This window comes from Ochotona princeps, chromosome 25, assembly GCF_030435755.1.
Source record: "Ochotona princeps isolate mOchPri1 chromosome 25, mOchPri1.hap1, whole genome shotgun sequence".
NCBI lineage: Eukaryota > Metazoa > Chordata > Mammalia > Lagomorpha > Ochotonidae > Ochotona > Ochotona princeps.
This window is the reverse complement of record NC_080856.1, coordinates 4,439,196-4,457,966: the sequence shown is the minus strand read 5'-3', so window position 1 is coordinate 4,457,966 and position 18,771 is coordinate 4,439,196. Positions and strand designations below refer to the sequence as shown.

The 18,771-nt window shown below is 43.6% G+C and overlaps 1 protein-coding gene across 1 annotated transcript in view; it reads left to right on the top strand.

Moving 5' to 3' along the window:
• Positions 1-18,771, top strand: part of SND1 (staphylococcal nuclease and tudor domain containing 1) — a 383,215-nt gene that overhangs the window by 217,846 nt on the left and 146,598 nt on the right. The gene's annotated exons all lie outside the window — the stretch shown is intronic.

The following is an 18,771-nucleotide window of genomic DNA, read 5'->3' as shown; positions in this document are numbered from 1 at the left end:
TAGGTGGTCAGGGAAGGCACCCTACTGAGATAAGTTGCTGGGTAAGGAAGGGCACAGTTGGGTGCTGTGTTTCACAGGACCGCATAACCTGCTGTGATGAAGGAGGAAGGGAGAATGAATCTTATCTTGGACACTCAGGGAATTTACCTGTCTGAGGTATAAACAAAGGCTAGTATAAACAAAGGCTTCTTGAGCTCAGCCTATCCTGAAGATGATGAATTGGAGTGCATTATCTTCCAGTGCTGGTGTGTCGGAGGCCTGACTGAATCTTTTGGTGGTGTCTAGTGATGGGTTATTTCCAATGTGTCTAGCAACTCCCCTTGCCTAGATGTTGTGGTGCTCTCTTCATTTTAAGCACGGGAACTCTGGTGAGGAAAAGAAGCTGCCCTGCGTGGAAGGTGCTTCGCGGCAGAGCCCTGTTGCACCTGTTGTTTGTGGCCTTCACCCCAGGTGTCTGTGGGGTGCGCAGAGTCTCATTGTTTACTTAGACACACACACTTCTGGCTGTTTCCTCTGGATTGCCCTGCCGCATTGTCCCTTGCCAGTAGGCTTTCTGTGCATGTATGTTGTGACATTCTAAATACTATTTTCCTTACTGTTCTTTTTTTTTTTTTTCAAGATTTATTTTATTTTTATTACAAAGTCAGATATACTGAGAGGAGGAGAGATAGAGAGGAAGTGGAGCTGCCAGGATTAGAACCAGCAGCCATATGGGATCAAGGCAAGGACCTTAGCCACTAGGCCACGCTGCCAAGCCCTTCCTTACTGTTCTTGAGGTGAAGATGTTGCAGTCATCACACAGTGTTTTCAGGGATCAGCTGCAGGGGCAGACGTTATTAACACTCGTATTGTAAACACACTGCAAGTTCCACTACGTAAGGGTCCAATATGTCCTTCCCAAAGTTACACAAGGCCCCGACTCTTCTACACACTAAATTACATCTTGGGGATAGGTGTTCTGTTTTAGCCATTCAGGTTCCTGTTCTTTGTACTGCCTTCCACATAGTGTCTTGCAGTTTTTTATCAAAGTATGTGGTCATATGCTGTCCCCTCACTTAGTAATTCCCATTTCTTCCTTATTTCTTGTTTTTGTTGTACATGTCTGAAGGTTTTTTAAAAAGTGCCTATTTTTTCTTGTTTCTGTTTTACCAGCTCCCCCCTCCTTAAATTATAGTTATGGTTTGTTTCTATATTTACTGTCTTCTCTATTTGTATACTGAGGAAATGTTATGCTCTTATATTAGTTAAAAATAAGTACGATTAACATTTCCCCCATTCACTGCATAAGAGGAATGCTTAAACAAATGAAAGACTCATGTCGGGTACGACCTTGTCTGACTCCATCATGGATTTTTCAGTTGAGAGTGGGTTTTGTTTTGGTTTGGTTTCCTCTGGCATTGAGGGGGTTGTATGTTTCCCCTTTTCACCTTCCCTTCTTTCCACTGTAGAGTTCAGAGAAAGAGCATTTTGGGTGCCCTTGTACCATCTAAATGAAATATGTGGGATTTTTTTGTTTGTTTTTTTATCATTTGAAGCATGCTGTGATTCAACTATCTATTGCACTGTTAGGTTTTTGGGGTTAGACAGGCAGGGGTGTGTATGTGTGTGCGCACTTGGGTGTGTGCACTTAAAGGTTTATCTTGAAAGTCAGAATTACAGACAGGAGAGACAAGGGCATCTTCCATCTTCTGGTTCACTCCCCAGATGACTGCGATGGCCAGGGCTGAGCCAAGCTAGAGCCAGGAGCCAGGAACTTCATCTGGATTTTCCACAGGAGTGCCAGGGGCCCAGGCATTAGGACCGTCTTTCTTCCACAGCTTTTTTCAGGCCGTTATCAGGGCATGTGATCACAAGGACTACAGCAGGGACTCAAACCAGCACCCACATGGGATGATGGCATCACTGGCAGTGGCTTTGCCTGCTATGCCCCAAGACTGGCTCCTGCTTTGGTGTTTCATCATAAAGATTTGCTAGATTTTGTGAAATCTTTGTGTTCCCCTACTGTCCTAGCTTGATTCTGCCCCTGTTAGTGGTAGATCGTGATAAATGGAGGGTTTGGTTGAGATGACAATGTATGAAATATTATGCCAAAATAATTACCGTGAACTGGTATTTGTGCATAATACTTTCATCATCCTTTTCCCCACCCCAGTACTTGTTCTGAGAAATTATAGATGTGCCTAAATGTACATTTCTTCTAAATACTTTGAAGAAATGTGCTATGTGGAAGAGATTCTATCATGATTATGAGGCATGTGTGTATTTTTGTTCTTCTGTTAACATCAGGGGTTAAGTTTTTACCTGTTTTTGAAAAATTATTTCACAGGGTGTAAGGGTCGGAATACATTAAAATACTTTCATATGGGAACTTAGCGAGTTGAAGACCTGCTTGGCTTAGTGTGTATTATAGGAAATCGGTAATCCCAGTCAGGTTTGATGCTGACCCCTGAAGTGGTCTAGCAAGCATCTTGTATCTATGTGGGAGTGGCAGAGAGAGAAGTCTGTATGTATATAATTGGTATAATCGATGTTTGTGGGGTATTGTGTGACATTTCAGTACATGTACATACTGTGACTGACATGGGTCACCGGAGACCTCTCCTGTGTCTTTGTGGCAACCATGAACATCTGTTTGCCTGACTTTTTGAAATATGAAATTCTATCAAAAATTAAGGAGGGAGGGAAGCATCATATTGTTAGAATTATATCTACGGACAGTGCTGGATCTGCCCTCTTTGCATTAATGCCGCATTAGCATGAGAGTTGGGTTGTAGTAATTATCATGGCTTTTGCTGTGACCCTGAGAATCTCATGTTAATACAGTCCTTAGAAATGATTACCAAATAAAGTAAAAACATTAAATTCTTGTCAATCATATTTACCCTGCTGTGTTATAGAGCTTTAATAGTTATTCTGCCCATCCAGCAAAGACCTTTTTGTTAGTTAATACAGATGATTTGATAATGTGCTTATTTCTTTCTTTTGAGAGGCAAACAGGCACACAGAGAGAAAGTTCTAATGCTATGGTTCCATTACCAAATGTCCATAATATCCCTGGGCAGAGCTGGGAAGCAGGAACTAGATCTGGGTATCCTGTGTGAGCAACAGAGGCCAAGCTCCTCAGCTAGCACCCCAGCCCCCTGCTTTAGGGAGAAGCTAGCTTCTAGAGCCAGGATTTGAGCCACCATAATCTGATACAGGATACAGGATACCCAGAACCTAAACTGCCCTGCAAAATGCCTACCCTAACCCAAACTCTAACCTTACCCTACCCCCAACCCTAACTGTGCCCTAATCCTAACCCTAATCCCTAACCCCTAATCCCTAACCCTACCCCAGATGATCTGGAGTATTGGATAGAGAATCTGCATGGAGGAAGGGCTGAAGGAAACCCTGATTGACCAGGGCTTTGTTGAGAATTTAACCAGTATGTGTCCCTGTACCTGTTCTCTCGGTGAACACTAAGGAAGAAAAGTCATATGTCTGTGCTGCTAGCATAGGTCTGGAAGCAGTTCCTACTTTAGTGTTACCATACAATTTTTAAGTATAGAAAGTCTGCTATCAGAAAACCTGGTTATTGCTTGTTGTTTCTTAGAATAGTCTGATTTCCTTTCTGGCCAGTATTTTCCTATGCATGTGAAACCAACCAGGAATTTGCCTCACTTAATGCTAGATCCGATCTGATGGGGTAACTTCTCTACTTTCTACATTGTCATTTTCTCTTTGCCTCAGCTCGCCTATCCCCAGTGCCGGTGAAGGAATTGCTGGCGTGTGGGTGACAGTGGCGTGTAAGACTGTTCTTTCTCTTGGGTTTAGTATTGTTTTTGCTGTCGCCTGCTCTGTAATAAATGCGATGATCTGCAGATTCAGAGTGTAAAACAGGCAATAAAATGAGGCTGGTGCGGGGCTAACTGCTGCCCTGGCGATTGGACAAATCAGCTATGGCTCTGAGGTGAGCCCACGCCTCCCCCCCCTGCGGGGAGCCAGCCCTGCAAGCTCTGCTGCCTTCCTCTCTTGCTGCTCCTCTGTGTGTGTGCAGGCCTTTCTGCATCCTCTCCTTCCCGTCTTTTCTGATGTGTAAGTTAGGTTGCTTGTTTTTTGACAGCATGGTGGGTGGGTGGAGCTTTGATCAGCATCCTCTCTGGTCGGCAGGGTAGATTACCACAGTGTGTGTCTGCACATCTTCTGTCTTGTTGTCATGGTGTTTAGTCCTGACCTTCCTTGTTGTTGACCCTTGGTATGAAGAGTTAGAGTGAACAGCGATTTCTTTCAAATATGAGAGGTACATGTGTTCCTTTACATGGATATGTGGGTAAAAAAGGCAGGGACAGGGAAGAGGATTTTCTTGCTTCTGCTAACATTCCCCTTCAGCTTCTGGTTTTGCATTGCCTTCCTAAGCAGATAATAGCACCATCCTTCTCCCTGGAGGTATAGCAAGCAGTGCCCTGCTGTCTAAAAGGCCTAAGGACCTTTCCTTCAATTGGGTCTCTATTGAGGGAGTTGGAGGAGAGAATAATATTAAAAGTTTCTCTCTCGGGATTAGTCCTCAGAAGATAGAGTTAACAGACTCATCCCGGCCTTGGAAATGAGGTCCGTGTTGCATTGCAGTTTCCCTTGAATGTCCTCTGTTCTTTTTCTTCTCATATCACTGTAGCACCTTGCACTTGCCTTTCTTTCTGTTCTTTCCATTGGCTTGTGTTTGGTGGCACAGATACTCCTTGGCTTTTGTTTTTCTGATAGCCCTTCCTTTTCTTAGTCTCCTATAGCCCTGCATCATATTGGAATGCCTTTGGGTTGCTAACTGTGGTCTGATTTATGGTCCGCCTGGCCCAAGACCAGCACCCTGGTTTCTGTGACAGGCTGAGATGGCTTAGCATTGCAGAGTCATTCATTCACATACTAGCCATTCAACTCGGCATCTGCTGCTCTAGGAGGATCACAGGACACTTAGCAGGTCTGGCTTGCCTTCCCCTGATTGTGTTTTGTAGTCCAAGCATTGCCTGCTCGCTTCCTAGCATTGCCTCTTGTAGGAAAGTCCTGCTTGATGAGTCAAGGCTTGTTGGGGTTTGGGTTTTTTTTTTTTTTTTTTACCCATCTGTGCAGCTATGACAAGCTCAAGTTAGTGCATTTACCAGGAGGAATTGCTTTGTCTTTTCCCATGTCCTTCCCTCAACCAAAGTTTCTTGTGCTCCATTTGCACTGGGTCATGCCTGTACTTTACTTACATCCTCACTGCACAGAAACACTGCTGCAGCTGGGCAGCACTTCTGGTGCCAGAATCACAGCTCCGCTGGCAAGGTCTCCTGACTCTGGAGGACCTAGGGATGCTTGCTCCTGCACTCTCTCTCACTCTCCTCCCACCTACCACTCCAATTCTTTTTTTTATTTTTTAAGTTGGAAAGTTATATATACAGAGGAGAAGATACAGAAGATCTTCGGTCTGTTGATTCACTCCCCAAATGGTCACAACGGCCAGAGCTGCACCAATCCGAAGCCAGGAGCCTTTTCTAGGTCTTCTGTGGTTGCAGGGTCCCAAGGCTCTGGGCCATCCTGCACTGTTTTCCCAATCCATAAACAGGGATCTAGATGGGAAGTGGAACCACCGAAATTAGAATTGACACCCATATGGGATCCCGGCACATGCAAAGCGAGGACTTTAGCCACTAGGCTACTGTGCCTGGCCCTCCAATTCCTCTTAAAGCCAGTCTTTGCGGGCCCAGCGGCGTGGCCTAGCGGTTAAAGTCCTCTCCTTGAACACCCCGGGATCTCATATGGGCGCCGGTTCTAATCCCGGCAGCTGCACTTCCCGTCCAGCTCCCTGCCTGTGGCCTGGGAAAGCAGTGGAGGACGGCCCAGTGCATTGGGACCCTGCACCTGCGTGGGAGACCTGGAAGAGGTTCCAGGTTCCCGGCTTCGGATCAGCGTGCACCGGCCGTTGCGGCTCACTTGGGGAGTGAATCATCGGACAGAAGATCTTCCTCTCTGTCTCTCCTCCTCTCTGTATATCTGACTTTGTAATAAAAATAAATCTAAAAAAAAAATCATATAAAAAAAAAAACCAGTCTTTGCAAGAGGCCAGTCTGCTGCATCGTATTGCTCTCACCCTCATGGAGAAAGGCAGCACATTATTAGTTTTATTCCTGTAGTCCCTTTTAGCTACTGTTACCAATGCTTGCTTTTTGCAAGTTCTCCTATTCAGACTCCCCAACCCTGCAGAGGCATCTGTCTTGCTTGCTTTTTCAGTAAATGGGAAAACATTTATGATGTGCATCGTGCATTTTTCAAGATGACTTTTTTTTTTAATATGTTCTCTTTATTTGAAGGGCAGCGTTAACAGAGGAGGGAGAGGTTGAGACTCTTTCATTCACTAGTTCATTTCTCAAATGGCCTCAATGGTCAAGCATGGACTAGGCTTAAGTCAGGAGCTACGCGTTCCATCCAGGTCTCCCACACAAGTGGCAGGAACCCAAGGGCTTGGACCATCTGCCGCTACTTTCCCAGTCCCACGAGCAGGGAGCTGAATCTGGGATGCACGTGTTCCAGGGGGCAGCTTAACCACACCCACCACAAGACTACATTTTTTCTGTCTACCGCAGTTAGTGCTAGCTGTGTATGAGTGCCACCTTTTATGGATGGTAATGCTGTTTTACCCGAGTTGTTCTTAGTGTAAACTTACAGGGCATTAAATTTAGGTCCTAGTCTCTCACTTTAGGTGGCAGTATTAGGAAAAAAAATTCAGAAGCTGAAGCATACAAGAACATTACTTTCAATAAAATTCTGGGTTGGCACTGGAAACCCTTTGGGGTTGTGATCCCATAGGTGCGCTGTCCCCTTTGGGGTGGGAATGCTTGGTTGCTTTGCAGTTGGGCAGAGCTGGTGCTTTGCAGAGGCCTCAGACAGGGGTGGTCCTCTGGAGATCCCATTGATTTCCCACCCTGGGAGGGAAATTAGTTCTGATTTGACAGTTTTACTCCAGTAGTTAGTGTCTTGTGCAAATTCACGTCATTCCTCATGACCTATATATGTCTGTTCTTCAGTCTGCTTGGCATCTTTCTGGTTCTCCCACCAGTTAGTGAATTACAGTAAAATTTCTCACACATTAATTTTGGATTTATGTAAGAATCATGACTTTTATCTTTTCGTAATCAGTGTGAATAGTAGAAACAGTTACAGAAGGAGAAAGCCTTGAATTGTCACTGCTATGGATTCTGCAGGTTTTTTCTCATTCCCTTCTAATTCCTTGTTGAACTAGGACTTCACATATAGCAGTGCATGCAAATGAGCTGTCCTTAGCAACAGGGTCCCAGCTTTCCTGTGGGTGGACTGAGCAAAACCCTGCTGCTTTGTGGAAAGAAGAGGGAGAGACTGGAGGAGACCACGAGCCTGCATGTTTTTTTAACCAAATAATCCTCTTTTCTCAGAGCCTCCTGAGCATGGATTCTGCTGCAGTTGGCTTTGGCTCGTCTGTTCTCTTTCCCGTTTTCCTGGAGTGTGTGTGTGTTTCCTTGTGATCCTGCTTCTTAGTTCCAAATTGATTAAGTGTACCGTGAAGGGGTTAGCCCAATGAATGCAAGGGGTGTGTTCAAGGCAGTTAGTGATGCCAGGTTGAGGCGTCTGGTCGGGTTGTCTGATCTGCCTCCGTGCTTGCAGAGTGATGTGATAAAATGTGAAGTGTTCCTGCTCATTGTCCGCTGCTGTCTGCACTGCACCCTCATGAAGCGACTTAGCCCTCAGCGGAACTGGTTTTGTCCGGTGGCTATTGCTTATGTAAACATCTCAGTGCAAATCATTTTACTAGCATAGACATTCAGCTTACTTGTATTTTAAGTCTTTTTTAGCATGTTTCTGAAATATTCCCTACAGAATATTTTATGTGAAATGTGGAGCACTGCTTGTGGAGTTGACGTCTGAATATTCTCGAGTTGGGACTCAGGGCTGCTTTGAAAGCCCTAAGCACTTTGGGAAGTTATGTTCTTAGCAAGATCTTAAAAAACATTTTTTTTAGATTTATTGCATGTATTTAGTTTTTTTTTTTTTGAAAGTCAGATTTACAGAGAGGAAGAAAGCGGGAAAGGAAGATCTTCCATCCAATGATTCACTCTCTAAGAGGCCACAATGGCCGAAGCTGCACCAATCCGAAGCCAGGAGCCAGGAGCCTCCTCTGGGTCTCTCACGCAGGTGCAGGGTCCCAAAGCTTAGGACCATCCTTGACTACTTTCCCAAGCCAAAGCAGGGAGCTGGATGGGAAAAGATGCCGCCAGGATTAGAACCAGTGCCCACATGGGATCCTCATGTGTGCAAAGCGAGGACTTCAGCCGCAAGGCTATTACACCAAGCCCAAAATTTCAAAAATTTTTGATGAACATATAGGATTTGTAAGTGCCCAAGAATATTACCAGTATTTTTATTTGGGAGGAAGATTTATTTATCTATTTGTTTACTTGTTTATTCATTCACTTATTTTTAAAGATTTATGTATTTTTATTGGAAAGTCATGTATACAGAGAGGAGGAAAGACAGAGAGGAAGATCTTCTATCCAAGCAGCCGCAACAGCCAGAACTGAGCTGATCCAAAGCCAGGAGCCTCTTCTGGGTTCCCAAGTGGGTACAAGGTCAGAAGGCTTTGGGCCGTCCTGCACTGCTTTCCCAGGCCACAAGCAGGGAGCTGGATGGGAAGAGGAGCTGCCGGGACTAGAAATGGCACCTAGAGCATGCAAGGCTAGAACTTTAGTCGCTAGGCTACTGCGCCAGGCCCTAAAGATTTGTTTTTGTTGATTATGCATTAATGCAACCTATTTATTTTCTTTTTATCATACTCATCCATTCAAGTATTTTCACAGAAAAGTAACTTCTCATGCCTTTGTTAGTTAGCAGTTTGAAAGCCATCATCTCCTTTCTTGACAAAGCCTTCCACTACATCTAGCCTGTGTTTTTCTAGGCATCAGGCCCTATTTGTCTCAGCTAGACAGATCATGCCTGAACTAGACACTGTGGTTAGAGGGTGGTTTTGTTGTTGTTGTTGTTGTTGTAAGATTTAGTTTATTTGAAAGGCAGAGGTACAGAGAAAGGAAGGAAGGGAGGAAGGAAAGAGAATCTTCCATTCCCTGGTTTCCTCCCCCAGATGGCTGCAAAACGCCATGTTTGCATCCTTTGGTGTCTCCCGTGGGTGCGTGCCTACGGGCACGAGCCACCCTCTGCTGCTTTCTTTGGCCGTCAGGAGGTAGCTGGGGCAGAAGTAGAAGCCGGTGGGCTTGCTGGCACCCCATGGGAATGCGTGCACCCCAGGCAGAAGCTGAACTGGTTGTTCTAAGATGTCTGCCCCAACAGTTTGTTTTTAAAGAGTCTTTGGAGTGTAGGAACTAGCATAGAAAAGCACTGAGCATAGTATTCAATAACTTACACACACAGCAGTTATATTAACACGGGCACAATCATGGTGCTGAGATTGTTCCCATTGCCTGCTGACTGTGGCCTTCCCCACATTCACATTATCTTGTCCTAACACCCCAGTACAACAGCCATTCTTGGTTGTATCCTACAACATTATATAGTCAAGGAGAGACTTCGGTGTAAGTTTGTGCTTTGCTCTAGGAAGAATTAGAATTTCCAGTGTATCCAACACACTGTATTTCTGAATACTCTTACTGAAAAAAAGTATCTTTAGAGTAGTTTTATTATTGCTTAAGCCTATTATCATGCTAATGTGAGTTTTGGTTGGTTTGTTTTCTCCCTATTGTCTACACACTTGGGCTTCTGAATTGCAGTGATCTGCTAGTTATTCTAAAGGGCTACTTAGTGTGGTGTCAGAAACACCTTTAAAAAACTCCGTGGTTAGATGGATTTTCAGTGGAATCCTGGGGCCTTTTCAGATAGAGCTCTGATTCAGGGTATTTTCCACGTCAGTGTTCAGACACCATTACAGTGTTGATAATGTTTATTTGTCGCAAAATATATGGAAGAATTATGAAGAGCTAATTCAGTGTAGAGGGTGTTAGAAGCTGACTCTCAACATGGAAGGAGCAGTTTTACCTAAATAACAGTCAACGTTGGCAAAGCTGACTCAGCCTAATAATATGTTCATGTATTTTACTAAAAACAGCAATTTAATAGTTCACGGACATAAATTTTCATTTGTGTTATTAAATGTATCAGAAGAAAACAATGCATTTTACTGTTACTAGAAATATTTCTGTACTGATCTCATGCATTTGTTCACAAGTATTTGACAACCTTTTTTCCTTTTTATGTCTTTCTGTTTTTCTTCTTTTTGTAAAGTATTTTAAGCTCTTTTCAGTGTAAGAATCTTCTGTATTTTATTCCTAACTTTTCAGTTAGTGCCCAGGACAGTGTCTGGGAGGTGGGAAATGCTTATCCAATATTTGATGAATACAATCAACTGCTATGGGGTCCAGAGTGGTAGCCTAGCACCTAAGGTCCTTGCATTGCACACAACAGATCCTGTTGAGTCCCGGTTCTAATCCCAGCAGCCCCGCTTCCCATTCCAGCTCCCTGCTTGTGGCCTGGGAAAACAGTGGAGGACGGCCCAAAGCCTTGGGACTCTGCACCTGCGTGGGAGACCTGGAGGAGATTCCTGGTTCCCGGCTTCAGATCGGTGCAGCACTGGCCATTGCCGCCACTTGAGGAGTGAATCAATAGACAGAAGATCTCCCTCTTTGTCTCTCCTCCTCTCTGTATACCTTACTTTCCAATTAAAAAAAAAAAAAAAAAAAAGATTTCCCGGGCCCGGTGTGATGGCCTAGCAGCTGAAGTCCTCAACTTGAACGCTGAATGTGCCAGGATCCCATATGGGCGCTGGTCCTAATCCCAGCTGCCCCGCTTCCCATCCAGCTCCCTGCCTGTGGCCTTGGAAAGCAGTGGAGGATGCAACCACATGGGAGAACTGGAAGAAGCTCCTGGCTCCTGGCTTCAGATTGGCTCAGCTCTGGCCGTTGTGGCCACTTGGGGAGTGAATCATCAGAAGAAAGACATTCATCTCTGTCTCTCCTCTTCTCTGTATATCTGACTTTCTAATAAAAGTGAATTATAAAAATAAAAATAAATCTTTTTAAAAAATCAGGTGCAATGTTAAAATCACTTTGCCCAAGGTTGACTTTTGGTGCAGAGTAGATTAAGCACTGGCTTTCTATGTGGCATTCTGCCTCAGAGTACCAGTTTGGCTCCTATCCTGGCTGTGCCACTCTCAGTTAAGCTTCCTGCCTTGCTCATGCGTAGTTAAGTGACAAAGGGCTGGGTACTTGGTCTACTGCCTCCCACATGGAGACCCTGATGGAGTTCCAGGCTCTTGGAGTGAACGGGTGGCTGGAGTATCTCTCTCTCTCTCTCTCCTTCTTTCTGCCCTTTTCTCATTTACTCTGCCTCTTTCTCTTTTACTTAGGCTTTCAAAACAAGTAAATATTTTTTTAATTGCCTTATCCAACTTTTTTTGGCTATTGGAGTTGTTGGGTTGCAGCATGGTTATTTGTATGGCAAATTTAGATAGCATTTTCATATATAGAGTAATTTTTAAATATTTATTTGAAAGACACGTAGGAGGAAGGGCGAGTGCTCTATCTTCCCTCTGGTAGTTTACTCCTCCAATGCCCAGAGCATCCTGAAGCGCCGACAGGTCTCCCACCTCAGTGACAGGAAACCAGGTGCTGGGACCAGGAGTAGCAACAAGCTGAATCAGAACACAGAGGAACCAGGGCTCAGAATGTCAGTGGGCTGCACAACATTGGCCTTCCCAAGCAGCTAGGTCCCACAGTCTTTGTCTTTTAGTGATTTGTTTATTTACATATTTGACAGAGTGGAAAAGAAAGAAATCTGTCCACTGATCATTCCCCAAATGGCCACAATTTCCACACCGAAACCGAAGCCAGAAACCAAAGACAGGTTTCCCAAATGATCGATAGGTCCGCAGAGGGGTTGTCCCATCACCCACTTGCCTTCCCAGGCATGTAGGCAGATAGCTGCATTGATGCAGAGCAGTTGAGACTCGAACTGGCCCTCCAGCACCGGGTGTCGGAGTCACGAGCACGCAGTGGTGCCCTGGCCTGGGTTTTGGGGTAGCATCATTTTAATAAATCCTCAGTGGGTGAAATTATTGTTTGTTTGTTTTTTTCATTTTATTTATTTGTTGTCTTTCAAAACACTGCCTTTAATTTTATTAATAATCGTTTTCTGTTGTAAAGGTTATTATTTTTCTCTATGTGGCAAAACTAGAACTTTCCCTTCCAAGTTGTTGAAGTATCTTTTTTTTGGTAACACTTAACAAATGCAGGCATTTGGTGTAGCATTGTTGACACCAGGTAAAGCACCTGAATGCTGTGTGTGAGTCCCTGGGTTCCAATCCTGTCTCTGCCTCCAGGTTCCAGCTTCCTTTGAGGTGAACCCTGAGAGGCAAGACGTTGGATCTGGGACACCTAGATGGATTTCCTGTCTCCTAGCATTGCTCCAAGTCATTTTGGCATTCGAAAAGTGAATGATTGAATAGGTGCTCTGTCCATTTCTGTTTCTCTCAGTAGTTTTTAAAATGTACAGCTTTAAAAAGAGTAAGGCATAATAACTTTTAACTTGACGTTTCTTGGATCTCCTCTGCTGTTGGCTTTTATTTTCTTTTTCCCTATTAATACCACAGTTTACTGCTAGCGGTTTTCTGTCCTTTCTTGCAGTTGTATTCTTGTCTGAGGTGGGCAGTTTTGCATGACATCAGTTTTCTTGCCCCTGAGTTCTTGATTTGCCCATGAAATGAAAATTTGTGCTTCGTCATTTAAATTCGCTACTCCACACATTTCATTTTAATTACATCTCAAACCATTTTCTGGTTCTATAATAAAATCTTGTCTTGTGCCTATATAGACTTTGGAAGTATTAAGAATTGATCTAGCATTTTTAAAGAAAGTTTAGTATATCAAACCTGAAAGTTAATCCTTGCCTGGTAATTGACATCCATCATATAGATTCTAGTCTCAATGCCACAGTCACATGTAAATTGGTTTTGAGATATCTTCATGTCTTGATACTGAAAATGTTGTTATTGTATTTATATAAATACAGTCATGGATTATTGAAAAAGTAGGGTTTTTGAAGAGTCAAAATTACCTTTTTCTGACATCTTCTCTAACAGAATTTCAGAGTTCTTTTTAACAGCTTTCTTATAAACTTATTCAGTGTAAGCTGGATGCTTACAGCTTGAATAAAGCATATGGTTTTAAACTATAGTTCATTTCCAGGTAATTGGAAAGTATCTATACTCCCAGTATGTTTAGCCATCAAGTCCACAACTTTAAATTCTGAGTATGTCAACGAAACTGACATAGGTGACAGATGCAGACTGAGTATAAGTGGTGTATTTGTTGCTAAATTTATGCTGGTATGGGCTCCTATATGTAAGATGATAGGACAAATTAGTTAACCTCATTATAAACATTTTGTCCTTACAAGTTGCTATTTTGGCACCAGAATCTCTTAGGTGTATAACCTTTAGCAGTTGCAATTACTTTTCATAAGTTTTCTTTATATTATACTTAAGCATTATTTGTTATCAAAAGGAGTATATTGCTATGCTAATGAATAATAAGAATTTATCTGTTGAATCCAAGTCCTCATGGGTAGCATAAAACCACAAAAGCAGTTCTATATCTGTGTACCTGACCTCAAAGAGATAAAACATTTTCTCTATGAATTAAGAGTAGGATGATTTTTTTTTTTTAAACACGCAAAGCAGAGCAAAGTAGAGAGTGAGTGGCAGGGATTGTCTGGGAGGTGATCCCAGTGGCTGTGGCAGGGGTGGGGGGAGGTATGAGCCAGGGAGTGTATCAAGGTCAGCGGAAGGGCTGCAGGAGCACTGGGGACAGCTCCCACAGGACCTCTAAGTAAGACGTCCATGTTAATATAAACCCTGCATTTCATTCCATGGGGATTGGTGATAGTCTGAAACTCTGTGATGGCTTCACAGACATTGGACTTGTGCAGCAGACACGGCCACTGGTGCTTCACAGACGTTGGACTTGTGCAGCAGACACGGCCACTGGTGCTGTGATACTCTTTTCTGAACTGCCAAATTCCCATACTTTCCCAAAGCTGGTAATTCATTAAATTATTTTAAACACGCTTTTGTATATTTAGTAAGAGATAAGTGGATGGTGATGTTGACATAGTTGATCAGGGTGGGAACGATCTAGGGAGAAGTAGGTGTGATCATTGTTTCCAAGCTTTCTATTTCATCTTCCCATTTATGGGGGAAGTGGGGAAATAGGGGCTTTGGCCATAGCCAGCCTCCCAGCCATCTGAGTGCCTGAGGATGGGGAAAGGCCTCCAGATATCAACCTAGGTTCACAATGTGGCACATGTTCAGAAGGTTCTGCCCCAGGAAGATGTGATAATTTGAAAAGTTTGTCAATCCCAATGATCAGTGGATGAAGAATCCCTTCCAATGTCCGTTGGCTGACACAGTCAACCTTATACTCTCTAATCACCCAGATATTTGCTGTCATCGTTTGGCTTGGGCAGTTGTCCATATGTTCTGTTCTCCATTCTCTGCTGTTACCAGATGTCCTCTGCAGGTCCCAATGAGCTACCATGTCCTCCATGTTCATCATGGTCTGTTATGCAGCACTCCATCCTCTACAACGAGGAGGAAAATTTCCTAGGTGGACTCACGGACCTGGGCCAAGCTGGACCCCTCAACCCCGGGGCTCACGCATCCAGCAACCACCTCACAGGCAGGCCCATGGTCCCAGACCATGTGACCCAGGACCTGCTGGATCCCTCACCCCTGGGGCTCATGGACCTGGCACCCACGACACAGGTGGGCTCCTTGACCATCACGTGGAGACCCAGGCCTAAGGGGCATTTTTATAGCCATAGATATATGTATTCCCATTTGGAATCGTTTTGGCCTGACAAGCCAGAAGTATGGTTTGAGTGGGAGTTTATAATTAAGATATCTTTATAACCTTTGCTTCTCTGTAAGGATTATCCTGCCTTTCTTGAGGGTGGTCATTCAAAACCCTGTTCTCTAAGTTTGAAATATAGATATTAACATCCTTTGAAATGAAGTCACCCCGGGCACATTTGTTGCATCATTACTTTCTCAATTTCAAGGTGCATTGAGGAGGCAGAAACATTTCTTAAAGAGATGCCATCCACAATAGCAGGTTAAATGTAGCTAATACAACTTTAAATTACCTTTTCTAAGAATGTACAAGAAAATACTTAAGTACCAGTGTGGTTTGTTATAGAGCATGGGTAATGTAAAAACTACTAGTGCAATAATAGGAAGACTTCTCTATTCAGAAATATATTTGTTTCTTGATTGAAAGGGGAATATACATATGTGCCAGAAATGCATCCCTAAATTATCTGTTTAGGTTTTGCAGCGCTGTGAACTTCTACACTAGCAGGAATCTCCTAGATTGCCAGTTCTTCAATAAGCTGCAGTGCAGAAAACCCCAGGGTGAGGGTCTGCAGAGAGATTCCCAAGCAGAAAAATTGCTGTTTCCTTAAAACAAGATTTGTTGCAACAAATTCCAATATTGTGAACTCAGTAGAGGAGGTCTTTAATCTTTATTGATAAGAATACATATTGGGGTTATATGTTCTTTAACATTTCGCTAAAACTTCAGGATGATTGGAGGAGTATTGAAATGTTGTGTTAATGCCATCTTTTGAAGTTAATCGCTGGACCTTCTCTTCAGATCCATCTTCACACTAAACTGATCTGTTATGCTTTGTTCCCCATAGTAAGTTTTCTCGTCCTTACCCTTTACTTAACTTTTTTCTACCTTTTTGTCTTTTAAAATGTATTTTTATTTGAGAGAGTTACTTAGAGGAGAAATCTTCCATTCTTTGCTTCACTCCCCAAGTTGCCACAAGGATCCAGAACTGGGCTGATCCAAAGCTGGGATCCAGGAACCTCCTCATTTGGTGTGGGCCTTTAGAAGGCAGCTGGCTCAAAAGTGAAGCCACAAGACTTAAACTTGTATCCATATGAGATAACAGTCCCCAACTTACTTACCTTTTACTTAATAACCCTAGACATGAATATAAAAGACTAATGTACAGAACTATACTTGCACAGCTTTTTATGTATATGTAGGTTTATTTTTCTTATTGGAAAGACAAATTTACAGAGAGAAGCAAAGACAGATCTTCCATCCACAGGTTCATTCCCCAGATGACCACAATAGCCAAAGCCGAGTCTATCCAAAGCCACAAGCCAAGAACTTCTTCCATGTTTCCATGCAAGTTCAGGGTCCCAAGACTTTGGGCCATCCTCCTTTGCTTTCTTAGGCCATAAGCAAGGAGCTAGACGAGAAATGGAGCAGCCAGAACACAACCCAGTAAGCATGTGAGATACTGAAGCCTGCTAATGGAAGATGAACCAATTTAGCCATCACACTAGCGCTTGCACAGCTCTTAAAATTAAATTTGTTTTAATTTTTAATATTTTTTACATAATTGAGAGTTATGCACCCTCATGTGGTTCTCTGATTAGGGTGAGGAGGGTCAAGTGTGGAGGAAGGTAGGTGGGACAAATATTTCGATTTTTTTTCTCCTGTATCCACAAGGGAGAAGTGGAAGGGCACTACTCCTTGCTTGTCAAACTATAGCAGCTCTCTGAGATAAGGGACAGTCCTTTGATGACGCTCTAAAGACCCCAGTGTGGGCAAGAGCGTTCCAAGAGTGTTAACTTGAGTGGTTTTGATAGTTCTGAAAACTTTCTGGTTTTATTGTACCCAACTTGAGAAGATCTTTCCAAGGTTTATTAGCTGACAAAGTCCACCTTAGTATATCCACAGACCCATGCTGCCAGCTTGGCCAGGAGAACTGTCCAACCTCTGATGAGGCAGTTGTCCCCTGCTAGCCTAGATGAGCTGACCATCATGTCTCTTGTGCCTTGCACAGCTCTTTTGATGGTATAACTACTTAATTATATGCTGATCATTATATGGTAATATTATCCGAATTTCAAAAATAATTTCTGTACTGAATTTGTAGAGAATGACTTGTTAAATCACTCGGTAAAACATACCCTTTGCTCTGCCTTTCTTTTCACTTAAGCCACTGAAACAAATGCCAAAGTTCTGATGAATTTTTGCTTTGAAACATGCCCAGAACAAAGTACTTGAGACAAGTTGAGGTTTGATAGATATGGCATCTCTCGTGGTTATTACAGTCAATTTAGTTGACTTTTTAAGAGCTTGGATTAAATGCCGTCTTTCCAGGGCGAGTGCATACGCGAGTCGTCTCATCTAAGCCTTTGAATGCTTCCTCCAGAAGATTGAGCCATCCGTGTTGAATCCTGTAATTTTGTGTCTTGAAATAAATGCAGACAATCTCATGTAGGCTTTAAAAAACTTGCTTTCATGCCTTCAATTTTCTTAGTTTGCCGTCACTTCTTATCTGTGCCGTAGTCAATGGCAGATTGTCATATTAGTTGTCTTCTGAGATAGATTCACTGGGCTAGGAGTTGAGGCTTCGAAATGAGGAGCATCTGCTGATTTTATGCTGTAGTAAAACCCCTTTGCTTGGCCATGTTGGTTCTGTTGCAGTCTCTTTGCATACAGTAGTTAAAGGAGGAGCGCTTGCCACTTGCTTCTTCCTGTGGCTGCCTACAGTGTCATTCCTACAGACATCTCTTTTCCCCCAAATAAACACATCCAAACTACAAGGATGAGCAAAAGCCTTGTATCTGCATTTCCTTCTATTCTTGAGGGAAGTGGTCCTGTCTTCAGCCCCATTAGGCTGCTTCATGATTTGTGATAATCAATTTGATAATTGTTGTTGACTTCCTGGCTCAGCTCATGAATAATGTCCCAGATTTGGACCAGTGTGGCAAAAGGATTTTCATCAGGTAGTGCTTTCATCCCCTTGGAGCATTTGTCTTGCCTGACTGTTCTGGACTGCAGCCAGCTACCTGAAAATCCTCCTTCCTCTTGCGTTTGTGTAGAAGATGTGTTGCTCCAGTGTTCGGTGGGGGAGTTTCCAGCCCCCTGTGTCTCATGGTTGCCGCGCCCTTTGCCATCACACCATTAGCAGCGCTGAGAATGGATCACTGCTCTTCGGTGAGCGTCTACTTTAAGGAAAAAGGGAATCTCGATACTGTCTTCATCCCAGCATACGTTACTGTTCCTGAATGAGAGGATCCCCATTGGTTGCTGTGACAACTCTGAGATGCTCGATGGGTTGTTAGGTTTTTGTTATCTAATGTGCATTAAACTTCAATACAATAGCTCTGTTGCTAGGAGAAATGTCAGAAAGAAGAGCTTAGCTGGGTGCCCACTGCTTGTGTCAGGAAGGTGTTCAGGACATGTCATCTTCAGTGTTAGTTTCCTGTTCTCCTGGTGGGCCTGGACCCTCTGCAGTTCGGACACCCTGGCATGCTGTGCCGGGTGCTCCTTTGATGCTAGCATTCTCAGTCGTCTGTTGAGTTAGCCAGAGAGAAGGGGAAGGTTTGCGACCCTCAGCTCTCATGTGGACAGGGTCAGGACCTTGTGCTTTCAGAGCCCCCAGCGTGGTCCTCCTGAAGGGGGAATTCATGCCTTTCGTATCGATGCATGGAAAAGGCTTTAAAGAGTGCTGCGCGACTAATGTGTTTGCATTGTCTATAGTTGATTTTGCTGACATGATGTGGTGTTTGTTTCCTTGGAGCATGTCCTGCTGTTACAGGTGTCTCCAGGTAGCCAGAGCATGCCCCAGGTACCAGCCCTGCCTGAGCATGCATGCAGAGCAGGGGTTGCTACGCTGGTGCCCAAGGAAGGCTGTGCT